Source organism: Notothenia rossii (assembly GCF_949606895.1).
Source record: "Notothenia rossii genome assembly, chromosome: 5".
Classification (NCBI taxonomy): domain Eukaryota; kingdom Metazoa; phylum Chordata; class Actinopteri; order Perciformes; family Nototheniidae; genus Notothenia; species Notothenia rossii.
The window spans coordinates 76,670,003-76,682,369 of record NC_136903.1 but is presented as its reverse complement, the minus strand read 5'-3'; positions in this window follow the sequence as shown (position 1 = coordinate 76,682,369).

Below are 12,367 nucleotides of genomic sequence, written 5' to 3'. Positions count from 1 at the left end.
TAATTTGCATATCATGTAATGGCGGTAAAAAAACGTTCCACACCCTTCAAGGATCAAAACTTGAAACCACCAGAGTAAATCCAGACGACAGTAGATCAGAAATGTCTCTATTAGAAAAAGTAGAAATAGTTTTAGTAGAAATATCCCTTACAGTAAAGGTATAAGACAATACAATAAGGTAGTATAGTATGCTCGTGTGTCATCTCCAATAAATGTCTTCAACCATCCTTTAAACTCAGGGTTTGATTCCCACTCCCCTCTGTACTTTTGTGAATACAGTTTAGACTGTGTGACATGATGACCTATGTGGATGTTTAGCTTGTCACAGAGAGGCACACACACAGTGGACGAGGTGATTAAGTGACTGAAGCTGTCTCGACGCGGGAGAGTGTGGCTGTCTCCTCTCTGCTCTGACTGCAGCTGAGCTGCTGCGGGAGGCAACTGTGAGTCTGCCGCCTGTGAGTACTAAGGGAGGGCTGAGGGGCTCACGAAAGGTCGTTAACTGCAGAACAATACGTGAGTCTCCAAACACCAGAAAAGTCCCTAATAACACCATCACAAGTCGTTAGATTAGTCGTTAGTTGCTTTTGACAAAAATAAGTAGCCGGAGGGTTTGGAAAGCCGCCAAATTGAACGACTAAGTCGCCAAGTTGGCAACATTGGCGTCGTTGAGGAGCAAATCAGGTGATCACGGTGACGTCATGACGCAGCAGCGGCTGCACCAGTCGGGCTCTGGGCGGTGTGAACAAAGCGGGAGCAGAAAAGAGAAACCGGAGCTGAACCAGAAAAGCTCTAGCACGGAGCTAGAATGGGAAAAGCGCTGGTGTGAAAGCCGCATGAGTCAGTGTTGTGGTGCTGTTGCTTTGGTCTGGATCTGTGAGCTAACCACGCACCGTTCATTTGCATATAAGAAATGGAAATGTGTAATTATGAAATACAAGTCCCCTGAAATAAATAAATGTGTCATTATGAAATATAAGTCCCTTGAAATAAATAAATGTGTCATTATGAAATAAAAGTCCCCTGAAATAAATAAACGTGTCATTATGAAATAAAAGTCTCTTGAAATAAATAAATGTGTCTTTAAATGTACATGTATACATATTTATTGCCTAATTTATTTATTTCAGAATTTATTTCATAGGCATATTTATATATATATGTATTTATTTGATTATTTATGTATTTATTTATTTAATTTTGGCTTAAATGGCATTCCATAATTATGGGGTGTCATCATCATATGCCGAAGAGAGAGAGAGAAGAGAGAGAGAAGAGAGAGGGCGATCAAGAGAAGAGAGAGAGTAATGTAACCTCCTAATGTATTTTATAACTCCTATAAAAATATTCAAAAAGTGCTCAAACTTCACATGTGTGCTAACAGTCCAGCTGTGAAGACATCTAAGGGACAGTTTTGAGATTTCTTCAAATGGCATTGCCATGGCAACACAATGCTCGCCTGAGAACACGGTTTTATCATAACTTCAGTGAAAATACTCCAAACAGCCCAGAACTTCACAGGTTTGGTAACGATGCAGCCATCAACACATCTAAGCGTAGTATGGGGTGTCATCAAATGCCGTTGCCATGGTGACAGACCACTCACCATGAAACACGATGTGGCTGTAAGTCCAATCGACACGGTCCAATCGTCCCCCAATCTTCACTTGTATATCACCGGTCCATGCCTCGACAGCTCTACTAAGCCAAATCTGAGATCTCACCATATGCCGTTTCCATGGAAACGCATCCCTCGCCATAAAATGTGATGTCGCTATAACTCCTATGAAAATATTTAAAAAGTGCTCAAACTTCACATTTGTGCTAACAGTCCAGCCGTGAAGACATCTACAGGACAGTTTTGAGATTTCTTCAAATGCCGTTGCCATGGCAACCCAATGCTCGCCATGAAACACGGTTTTCTCATAACTTCAGTGAAACTGCTCCAAACGCCCCAAAACTTCATAGGTTTGGTAACGATGCAGCCATCAACGCATCTCAGCCAAGCGGCAAACTCTGGGGAAGAGCCGGGATGCCAATACGGAAGTGCTACATACTGCAGTGCATATATTGGCCGATAGGCGATGACTGCAGAAAGGAGCAATTTCCATAGACCCCCATTTAAAATGCCCAATTTTACAGCAGAAAAAAACATGTTTCTACCCCTGGATCCATACATTTTATTATCGATATAGTTTGATTCCACCTTCATGATTATAGATCTGTGAGTGAATTGTTTTCTAACACGACCCTTTTATTTATATTAGGTCTTAAAGTTTTTGCATAAATTAAGGCGTGGTCACATTGAGTGACCGCTCTGTCAAGTGACTGCTACTGCTAGCTTCTTGTCTCTCTGCTTGCTGCTCCGTGAAGCTAGCTACAGGGACTCTGCCTGGTCAGTTCATCCAGGAAACACAACTTCAAGCCGGCCGTGGTTGTTTGTTCTTCATGCTTATATATCGGGCTATTGTGACTCGCTCTGCGGTTAAAACAGACGGTGCATGAATGCGGTTTTGCGGTAAGTGAAATTTGAGTGCTTGATTTATGTGTTAATGATTTTAATCGACATAATGAATGTTAAGGCTTGGATTAGCGTGTAAGCGAGTGGTAGCTACATCAGTGCTAACGATGCTAATCGTAGCCTCCAACTTAAAATCATAGACTGTATAAATAAAGGTTAAAACGAAATAGAGAAGTGTTAAGTGTAAAGAGGGATAATACTGTTGAACAAACAGCTTCTGTTTGAGGTTTATAAAATTAGGTCATCCTTGTAACTTAGATAGATATTTTATTATGTAGGTAGGAACTGTATGCATCGCTAAGGTTAATTTAAATGGGCTATGCTCAAGTATGTAGACAAGCTAATGTCGAAGTAGTAGTGTATGTGAAATCAACCTCACAATAAGATGTGTGTATATTACAATTATTAATGTCATATTTCAAGATGATTACTTAGATATTACAATATTGTTGGTTGAGCTGGAGTTCATTATTGAGCTTATATGTTAACGTCACAATCATCTGAAGAACGAACCCAAACCTTGTTGTTTTTATTAATTGCATTACCAAATGGGTATCAAATAAACAGTAAGCATTCCAAAGTTACAGTAAAATAAAAAGGACCCTGACTCGGACAATACACAATCCAACATGTTCAACAGAAGAGAATCAGTTATATTGTTTGTACACATGGTACTTTACATATATATATGTTTGTTTAAGCTGTCCATTTGATGCAGACAGGCTGGACCAGAGAATGAGAGACAGAACTGGACTCCTCACAGCAGTGAACTTCAGCTCAGGTACAAAGTCTCTTTTTTTCATACTGTACAAAGAATCAAGAAAGATATTGGTTTAAATGAATGAAGCATTGACTTTAATACACTGATATACATTCCATTAAACAATACTAGATCACCTACACACCAGTGAAGTTGAGGGTTTTTTCTGTTAGTCAGGGGGCCAACACTGATATTGCAACTTAAAGTCCTTATCTTACATTAAAAACTTTTTTTGGCAGTTGATTTCTGGGGGGTGTATGCAACAGATAGTCAATGTATGTTTCTTTATTTCATACTGAATAATATGTAAAAAAAGGAAAAATATTAGGTCCAATAAAAAAACTTTGCTTCTGGAAGCAGGCCATTTCGTGACGTCACGTGTGGTTCCCGGCTGCCGCTGTCTGGCTCCCTGCTGCCGTCCGGATCGACAGCCAATGCGCGCAGCCAGCGAGAGTTCACAACGAAAAATGGCGTCAAATATTGTTGATGTTTACGCATCAGAAAAAGCTAATAGCGCGGGTATTTGGCACAATTTGACAGAACAATTATTTGGTGTGGACGATGCGAGCAGTGACGATGAATCTGAACGATCTCTGCCGCCTTTTACACCAGAAATAAGAGGCCTAGAACCGTATAGGTTCGAGCCAGCAAAACGCGAATGTGCACCACCGGCCTCAGCTGAAAACACCCGCCAACGACACACCTCTTCACCATGATCCGGAAAAAACAAGACAAACTCGGAGATAAACACTGATACACAAAGTTGACATGCGGCTATACCAGCAATGCTACACTGTGTGATGCTGGGACGGGCTGAACTCACCAGGATTCGCGGAACCACACGTGACGTCACGACACAGCACCAAGCAGCGGCAAGTTTGAATCCAGACTTTTCTGGATACCTCTGAATTTGACCCATTTTCCCGATATTAACAAGTGATTTACAGCAAATAGGAAACGATATTCGATCTATATCACGTGTTACTGGAATAAGACCCAACAAGTTAATGCATTTTGAAACAGTTCTATGATCTTTCAGCTACAGTAAATTACGCAAGATAAGGACTTTAAGTAATCGCTTTTGGGTAGAAGCTGTAAACCTATCCAGTATTCATGTTTAACCCCTTGACATATGGCCTAGCTATGTTGATATCTTTGAAAATGATATTTTTGGTCATTTAATCATTGCATTATTGTAAGTGGTAAAATCGGACCTTTTTTCACAATGCTGCCAAATTAGTGACAATTTGCTCTGTAATTTCTAACAATTTTGTAATATTATCCCTCCATATATCTCCTGTGAAAGTATGATCTTAACTATTGGAAGTTGTTCCATCTTGGAGTGGATTCAACCAGCTTATGTCAAAATCAGATCACCAAAAAACAGTAGCTGGAATGATGCCTATCATAAATTCTCCAGCACATGACTATGACACAATCTGGACAGTGTTACAAAACTGCCACAAAATGACTACACAGTTGGGCCAAAGGTACACAGTCATAACCTTTGATGGGCAGCTCTACTGCAAAGCAAAGATGCTTCAGTGGCATCACCAAAAAGAGTGCGGGAATATTGTTATTCTCCTAGGTGGCTTTCATGTGCAAATTAACTTTTCAAAGGTCATTGGCCAGCATCTTGCTGATTCTGGACTGAGAGACATCCTTGAGGAAAGTGGTGTGTTTGGAAAGAACACAGCTGAAAACATCATGAAGGGAAAGGGATGGAACCGTGTAGCCCGTGCACACAAGCTAACCTTTGAAGCACTTTGGAGAATATTGTGGCCAAGCTTTCTGCAATGGATGGAAGATAATGACTGCACAATCGACAACAGTTGCTTAAGAGTTGGCAGATGCACTGTCTGGGCACATAGGAAGTGGAGAAATGGAAGCAGCTTCAGCATGCTATGAGGAACTTGTGTTGAAAGTTGGGGAGATTCAAGATCTCCTTGTACAGTTTGACAAGGCCAATGAAGAAAAGCCAACCTTTACCTTCTGGAGACAGTACATGGACCTTGTGTCTATTCTCCTTGCATTCACCCGGGCACTGAGATGTGGTGATTGGAACCTGTACATGTCACCGTTCAAGAGCATGATGCCTTGGTTTGCTGCGTATGATCACACCCATTACACAAGATGGGGTGCTGTGTTCATAGCAGACATTGAACAGCTGGCACAGACAGCACCAGAGGTCTACCAGGGCTTCCTAGATGGTGATTTTGTAGCCAAGGAGACCAAACACAGCTTCAACGAGGTGCCTTTCGACCTTCGCCTTGAACACATCAATAAAACGGGAAAGGTTGCTGGAGGATTGATAGGCATCACTAAAAATGATCCAGCAAGAAACCGTTGGTCCATTACCTACAATGAACGTGCATCCTTGGCAGAGGATACCAGATCCCTGTTTGGACTGACACATGATGACGACGATGATGAGGAGACACACAAAGAGTGCCTTCAATCAAGAATCAAGAGGGATAATCACGATGTTATTCAACTTGTTGATCAGTTCCAGAGATACAACGTCTTCCAACAAGAGCATAATTATTATTTAGTGTCCCTGACAACTGGTGATGTTGCCTCAGAAGAGATACTGAATGACCTTACACATGCTGCAGAGTCTGGCAAAAAAACTATCACTGAGTTGGTGAAAAACCGACTGGGCACAACGAACACAGACTTCCACGCCAGTCTCACCAAGAGAAAACCAAAAACATTCTCAAGCCTATACAGCACAGATACCAAGCTTGAACAACTCAGATCCAAGTGTGTGAAGCCTGACAGGGATATTCTTCGCCGCATCATTGTATCCATGGAGAGTGTCAGAGAGGTCAACATCGATGAGCTTCTCCAAAAAGAACTGTGTGCAGTCCCCCTGTCACTTGCCACAACAGATTCAGTGCTCAGGCCTACAAACAAAGCTGACTTAGCCACCATACTATAAGCTGGTACAAAGGAAACAGAGCTCAGTCCATCTGTTATGAGAACATGCACCATCATTGATGGAATGGCCTTAGTAAGAGCCATGGGAAAACCTCACAATGCATCAACCTTCGGGGAATATGCAGATGTGTTCACACAGAGAGTTGCATCTAATCTACATGGGAACGTCACCAGAGTGGATATAGTGTTTGATCGGTACCAACAAAACTCCATCAAGAGTGGAACAAGAACAAAACGCAGCACTACTCAGCGAAAGGTTTGCACAATTGTGAGTAGAGATGTAAAGCTACCTGCTAACTGGAATAGCTTCATTGAAATGGATGAAAACAAAGCAAACCTTACCCATTTCCTATCAACTGAGCTTGAGAATCATGTGCAGCTTTATGATGAGGAAATTGTTATCAGTGGAGGGTTTGAGGATCCTGAAAAAGTCACCTCAGCAGCTGGGATTGATGTATCTCCCCTGCAAGCTACACATGAAGAAGCGGATACACCCATACTACTACATGCAGCTGATGCAACAATGAAAGGGTTTCAGAGGCTCATCATTCAGTGCCGAGACACAGATGTGTTGCTGCTACTATTTGTATTTGCAAACCAACTAAGCCAAGAAGTTTGGATGAAAGCAGGAACAGCCAAGAAACCACGCAACATCAAAGTCCATCAAATCACACTACCAAATGAGATGCTCGATGGTCTGTTGGTATTTCATGCCATCACTGGATGTGATACTATGAGCCAGTTCACCGGAATTGGAAAAAGGACAGCATGGAAAGTGTTCCAGCAGTACCCGCATCTTCTCCACAACTTTGGTGAGGATGAAGTACCAAGTACCACTTCCCTATCCTTGGCAGAACTGTTTGTATGTAAGCTCTATGACCTTAAGTCAACCAGCAACTCGATACAAGAAGTTCGCTGCGCTCTCTTTCGAAAACTTAAAGCCAATGTTGATACATTACCACCAACAGAAGATGCATTGTCAATGCACCTCAAGAGGGCCCACTACCAAACGAAGGTTTGGAAACAGTCACTAGTGACACATCCACAACTAACCTCACCAATCAATTGTGGTTGGCAGATGATGAATGGTATGCTGGTCCCCATGCTTCTTACCAAGGAACCTGTACAATCCACATGCGTACAGTTGACAGTTGGATGCAAGGAAAGTGGAAGTCAGTGCAGTACCAGACAGTGTCTCTGTCGCAGAAGAGGACTGTATTGCAGTGGGGCGTGTGGATGTGCTCGTGCAGCGTGGTGCATGAACTCCAATGACATTCAAGAGACTAACGGTGAAGAAACCGATCTTGATCTGGATGTTGTGGTGCGGCCGCCAGAAAAAAGCACATCAACAACGAGATCTTCAGTGTGCGATGCTCAGCCCTCCACATCAGCACGTGTACTTAGGGCGCAGGGGCGTACAGATCGCCGTCTGTAACCAGCAAACATTGAGTCTGAAGTGCCTTCTAGGTCCTAACGGTATGTACCTGAGATTCTAGACTTACCAAGTTTACTACCTACCTGTCCTCATCCTCGTAGACACCAGGATTCTAGTGCCCCACACTGCCTTGACTATACCTCGTCTATAAATTTCCCTCCCTCTTCCAAATAAACACGCCTGTTGGCTTGAACATGCCTAACCCCTGAGTTGCTCTGGTTCCTTCCGACCCTAACACTGGATTCATTTTATTGTTTTAGTTTTTATTTAATGTTTTATGTAATATTTTGTATACATACAATGGTTCCATTACTGGGAAAATGATCCTCAGTAATCCACAAAAATATTTTGTCTTATCATGGTATCCAAGTGTATTGTCAAAATACAACATTAAAAAGTCAAAAAGCATTAGCACGAAAGGTCACCTCGAGAATCATATAGATTTCCGCTTGGACATTACATTATTCAAACCTGTGTAGCATTGCACTGTATGAAATTACTGTGCTCTAACTTGGCAAAGGTACCTAGCATACATTGGAATCATGATTCCTAAATTATTTGGGCTACTATCTCATGTTTCCAAGCTGATATTCACTCTAAAAACATGTTTTCTTTTAGGCGGAAATTGAATTTTTTACTTTTTTTCAATGGTCTAGCTCTATTTTCTCTGACACAGTAACATCCATTTACATTCTGACACTTCTGCAGCCATCACTGCTGTCACCTTTCTTTTGATACCAGGATTATCTATATGGCCCTTGTGATTGGGAGATATTCTATATTTATTGTGGGCATGTCATTTCGAGCAGGCAATCTGAAAAATTGGCCTGAAATGGCCTCTAAAAGTCACAAAATAATTTTTCAAACTTGTCAACCACCCTAGAACATCTTACATAGGTCCCCTCTTACCAAAAAAATATGTTGACAGCTTCTACCCAAACATGGCAGCAAAAGTGTTAACGGAAGCACTTTTCAGGATTGGCCCCCTGACGCAAAAAGTTACATTTAGATGTTAACAAGCAATATGATTTTGTCAGCTTTCTAATTTAATGCATTAAAGGCAAAGATATTTAACACAAAGTGAGAACTGCTACTATTTATCTCTGAATATTGTTCAAAAAAACGTGGTAAAAGTTATTCTTTCAGTGAGACAACAGAGCAAGCTTCTACAATTGCACTACGTTTTGATAACAGTTAAATATTATTTTGATAATAACATATTTCAATGTTGATGAACTTCATGCTGTTCATTCATAATCTGATAAAAAAACATTACAATTACAAAATAATTATATCTACAGCCCCTAAACACACAAACACACTACTTTCATAAATAACACACTTGTTCTGCAATAATATGTTTTATGTTTCCTGTAATCTTTGTTAGGAAAGGACATGCATGAAAGACACAACATTTTCTCCTTCTCTGAGGGTCAAGAAGGACATCCAAGAGGAAAATTAAAAGCTGATGCTATGAGATTTTAAGACCAGTACACTAAGAAACTACTTTTATTGTAAAAACAGTCAGCTGATCGAATGCACCTATTTCCACATCTACACTCCATCAGCTAATTATTTCTATTTGCCTCGCTTTATGAGCTTTACATCACTTGTGCCTTGTACCGCAGAGTTTGCAACGTCACACATAAATGGGGCCAACCTTCAGTCAGATGTGAATGTGTAATCTAACATTTTCAGTAAGAATAATGGACAAAAGGAGTGCAAATACAAATACAATTTATTGAAATGTCAACCAAAACTTAATCAAACATGTTTTAAATAAAAAGCACATATGGACAGAAGGTGTAAAACTATTAAATGTACAAGTAAACACATTTAGTCAAATAAAGTGACATACTAGGCCTGTGCAGTTGGTATCAGCTTTGCCCAGCATGGGCTCATCCATCAGGCCTGGTCCCCCTCGCTGAGGAAAGACCCTCAGTCCTCTCCGGGCCAAACAAACAGACAGGACGTCCATCACACAGAGGTTTCTCCCTGAAGTCTCTGCAGTTTTCTGGACACCACGCTGTCTCAATCCGTCCACACTGAATATGAGAGGGGGGAAATGAAAATAACAAATGCTTTAGACAATAAGAAACATAAAGTTGACTGTTGAGTTGCTCAATTTTTTTAGATTGTCAATACTATTACTGTATAACTAATATATCAGGTTAAGAGGCACATTCAAATAAAGATTGGTCTTTAATACATGTTGTCTTTTGAATTGTTTGTCTAAAGTCAAGGATCTAGAACTGGTACTTAGTTTTAATGATACAGTCTGGTTATTATGCTGTTTGGAGGAGGCCTCACAGGTAAGAGCACTAACTAGCTACCGTCACATGTACCTTAGCTTGACTTAAATGTATTAAACGTATAATTAAGTGATATCAAAATATAAATAACTAATGTCATGCAAACATATTAATATTTGCTTGATTCCAGTGTTGAATCTAGCACAATTGCATACAAACGTTAAGGGATTTTAAGATTCTGAAGTATTATGCTAACAACTCAATAACTTAGATTATTATGTATAGTTTTGCTGAGTGGTTTCATGTCCGCTTACTTTAGAAACGTAAAATGCCACGGCAGTGTGCAGATGGGGAGCATGTTAGCTTAGCTTGGTAGCTTCAGCTAGCTCTGGAACTTTCAGCTCGGTGGCAGCAGGTCCCGCCTCGGCTCCGCCTCTTTACCGACATCCATGTAGCTGCCCCCCAGTAAGATGAACCAAGCAAAGCTGACATACTCAACATACAGCTGTGCTCTTAAGTTTACATGAAGAATTTGTGAAATATTGGTAATAACAGGTTTAAATTATTATTAGTAATGAATTATATAATTTTCTCATTGTAGACGACCAGACAGGGAGCCAGATGAGAAAAGCAGAATATGCAGCTGCCATTTTCCACATGGAAAAGAGAAAGGGCCAAGTGTATTTGAGTGGAAAAAAGAGAAAAGGGAGCTTAGCTGTTAATCAGTCCAGGGAACTGAAAACTACTAACTCCACTAACCCACTGAAAAACAGTCCGTAGAGATTTAAAGGCGTAGTTGTAGTTCAGTCCAACGTTTCATTTGGATTCATTTGACAACAGTCAACTATTTTCATAAAGAATATATATATATTTCAAAGTCAACTTTATTGTCAATCTTACTCAGTTTGTGTTTATAGACAGAGAGATCAAAAAGACGTTTCCAACAATCCCAAATACGAAAAATAAAATTATACAATTTACAGATATGTATACAAATATATATATCCTTTATACACCATGTATAATGATGGTGTATGATGTAGAAGGAAGTGTGGTAGATAACAAGTAAATATAGAGTTACATACAGATCCATGTTACAGCAAAAGATGGAATAACTAAGAAGCACGCATTATAATAATAATTACATGCAACAATTAAATAACTGCTCAGCATCTCCACCACAATCCCAATCTGCTGTGTCCTGTTTTCCTCACCTCTGCATAACACCCCATCACACATACGAAACACAACTCAGAGTCCGAGGGTGTTAAGAGTATGTTTATTTAAATGTCCTCCTCTCTACTGGCCAACACAGGGAGCATATACTGGGTGTAGAATTTTTCCAGGAGGAGGAGATTTCCATGCCATGAGACTCCGGTCTGTGATGTGCAGCTGTTACATAATATACAATACATTTTTGAAAAACATTTGCTAAAAAAAAAAAAAGGATTTAGTGAAGATCTAGAGTCAGTGTGTAGTTTATTAATTAATCAATGCTCTCTACATTAGGAAAACACATACCAGTGTACCAGAGGGAGTCACACACAGCTGTGCCTAGATAACCAAACAAATTGACAAGATAACCAAAATCCTTGAATCTACACACAGCAAATAAACTCAAATGACACAACGAGATGTAAAAGGAGATCACACATATAGTCGATATAAAACTGTCCGCTTCAATCTGAAGAGCAACTAAAACAAAACACGGGAGTGTATCTTTTTCTTGTGAACACTAATGTTATCCACAGCATACACAGACACCACGAAGTTCTTAAGGAGAAAACTAGTTGCTAAAACAAAACACGTTAGTGTACCTTGTTAGCTAGCTGACATTAACCTTGAAGATTCCACTCATATTACTCACTGAAACCTTGTAAAGCCGGTCCCGTATGCTGGCTCTTACAGAACCGCTCCCTTTCGTGTATGTAAAGCTCTCAACATGCCCAGACTTGTAGTGATTTTCACCTCGCTTTATACTTTTTCGCCTCATTCTGAAAGAAACAGGTGACATTTACTAACGTGACAGCCATCTTTGTGATGGTGACGCGTATTGTGCGAGACCAGAGACCTGTAGTTCACTGAGCGGTTTCACACAAAAAAAATTGTAACTTCACAGTTTTACGACACATTTTTATTTTTTTGACTTGCAAAATGTTCTTTTAATTTGATAAACATCATATGTGTCATTCGTGGCACAGTTCAAATGGGATCGAAAGATGACTTTTCTCTCTCCATTGACGTCAATGTATAATTTTCCGCTTCCGGGGTCCCATGGGTCGGAAGTAGATGGGCGGGACTTCGCCTCTCTATTCAGCGGCCGCATCCAGCGCCATATAGATAGAAGAGTTACGACAGCGGAAATCCAAAAACGGTTATCGTCACGTGGTTCATGCAGACGAGGATCGTTCCCCGGAAGTTCATGGCGGGCAATGTGAATGCATTGATAACAGGAGATA